Source organism: Babylonia areolata, chromosome 30 (genome assembly GCF_041734735.1).
Source record: "Babylonia areolata isolate BAREFJ2019XMU chromosome 30, ASM4173473v1, whole genome shotgun sequence".
NCBI lineage: Eukaryota > Metazoa > Mollusca > Gastropoda > Neogastropoda > Buccinidae > Babylonia > Babylonia areolata.
In genome coordinates, this window is record NC_134905.1 from 23068856 (window position 1) to 23071355 (window position 2500).

General features: G+C 44.9%; 1 pseudogene; it reads left to right on the plus strand.

The window, feature by feature from the left end:
* Positions 1–2500, plus strand: part of LOC143275488 (guanylate cyclase D-like) — a 66879-nt pseudogene that overhangs the window by 55140 nt on the left and 9239 nt on the right.

The following is a 2500-nucleotide window of genomic DNA, read 5'->3' on the forward strand; positions in this document are numbered from 1 at the left end:
ATCTAAAAACGACAACAACAACTACTACTACTACTACTACTACTACTACTACTACTACTACTACTACTACTACTACTACTACTACTACTTCTACTACTACTTCTAAATCAGCACTATATGTTATAGATGCATTCACAAAACTGCCCCTTCATATCTCTGCGGCTGCCTTCACCTCTACACTCCATCTCGCTCAATACGATCGGCTTCGGATCCACTCTGTTTACGCATACCAGATTCAAACACTGGACTGTTGGCCGCCGTTCTTTCTCTGTCTCTGGACCTTGCGATTGGAATGAACTTCCTCTTTCGCTTCATCAAGTCTGGTCTTAAAACCCACCTCTTCCCAAAATAGCCTCCCTTGCCTGCCTCTCCTTGTCTTCAGTTTCTCCAGTTTTCAGAGTTATGCATGCGTGTGAATGACTGGTGCGAAAGCGCTTTGATTTGTCTCTGCACAAGATACAGCGCTATATAAATACCATTAGTAGTAGTAGTAGTAGTAGTAGTATTAAGTCATGGTGCTTAGAGCCTCGCCGACCACTAAGGCCATCTCCGGGCTATCTCCACGTCTGCATCAACATCCACTTCAAGCCAAGGGTAAAAAAAAAATTTTTTTAACAAAAAAAAAAAAGAAGTAAAAACAAGTCACCGCTTCAAGCTTTTCGCTATTACTGCTACTACTACTACTACTACTACTCCTGCTGCTGCTGCTGCTGCTGCTACAACAACAACAACAAAATGTAGATATTGATTGATATGTATACTTACATAGCGGCTATCCTCGCGGGTCCTAGACCAAGCTCTAAGCGCATTACAAACCCGGGGTTTATTTGCACACACAGGCTGCCTACCTGGGTAGAGCCGACTGACTGGCTCGTCTAATATCACTTACAGTGAAAAAGACGTTAACTCACTCAGTACGGCCAGTCCTCTCTTTCTCCTCTACACAGACCCCTCGGATGTCCAGTGGGTGTCTGAATGACCCAACCCTTTAGCTTCCGTCGTCAGAATTGTGGTATTCTTTGTCAACATTCACCTCTTCAGTATAAGAGCCTTCCGCTTGCAATATTTTGATGGTGGTAATTGAGGTGAAACGCTGTTAACGTCGTCTCTTTTCGCCGTTCGTATGGAGAGAGTTAAACTAAAGAACGAACCGACTGGACTGGCTGCTGCCACTGGGCGCTCATCATTCATGATTCCTGATACCCACTCTTTGCCAAACGGCCCCCACACCCCCACCCACCACCACCCCGCTTCCAGGTGGAGACAATCGGAGACGCCTACATGGTGGTCAGCGGGCTTCCGCTCAGGAACGGTAACCGTCACGCAGGGGAGATCAGCACCATGGCACTGGACCTGCTGTCACAGTGTGGGCATTTCACCATCAAGCACATGCCCGAGGTGCCCCTCAGACTGCGGATCGGCCTTCACTCTGGTGAGGGGGAGAAGGGGGGTGGGGGGTGTGGAGAGAATGAGGGAGGGAGGGAGGGGGAAGGAGGGGAGCTTGTATGTGGAGTTTGAGCCCTATAAATACTCTAATAGTAGTAGTTGTAGCAGCAGCAGCAGTAATAGTAATAGTAGTTGCTTTATCATCATTATTAAAATTGTTATTTTTGTTATTATAAAACGAGTATTGTCATGGACGTCGTCGTCATCATCATCATCAGTTGCAGTAGCAGTAGTAGTAGTAGTAGTAGTACTTTGTGTGTGTGTGTGTGTGTGTGTGTGTGTGTGTGTGTGTGTGTGTGTGTGTGTGTGTGTGTGTGTGTGTGTGTGTGTGTGTGTGAGTGTGAGTGTGTGTGTGTGTGTGTGTGTGTGTGTGTGTGTGTGTGTGTGTGTGTGTGTGTGAGTGTGCATGCACAAATTCTTATACAAGTTGTATTGATACGCACATGTATGCGTCCGAAATAACCAGCGCCGTTGCTGATATCGTGGATGTTGCCGTGTTGCTGTTGTTCTTATTGTTGCGCTATTCATCATCAATGTTCGTGATAATTTATTGATTGTTGGTAATTATTGACGGGGAGGAGGGGAAGGATAAGTTGTTCTGGTGATGGGGAGGTGGACGGGGGGGGGGGGGGCGGAGGTGGGCGAGGAGGTGAGGGGGGGGGGATGGAAAGGGAAGAGGAAGAGGAATTGCTGATTGTCGTGGGTACTGTTGTTGCTGTTTGTTCTTATCTTTGTTATGGCTGTTAATTATTATTTGTATTGTATTTGTATTTCTTTTTTTCCTTTTTTTTTTTTCTTTTTTTTTTTCTTTTCTTTTTCTTTTTTTTTTTTTCTTTTTTTTAATCTCAACACATTTCTCTGTGTGACATTCGGGCTGTTGTTCCCAGGGAGAGCGCGTCGCTACACTACAGCGCCACCCTTTTTTTTCTTTCTTTTTTTTCCTCCGTGCAGTTTTATTTTGTTTTTCAAATCGAAGTGGATTTTTTTTTTTTTTTTTACAGAATATTGCCAGGAACAACCCTTTTGTTGCCGTGGGTTTTTTTTGTTGTTGTTT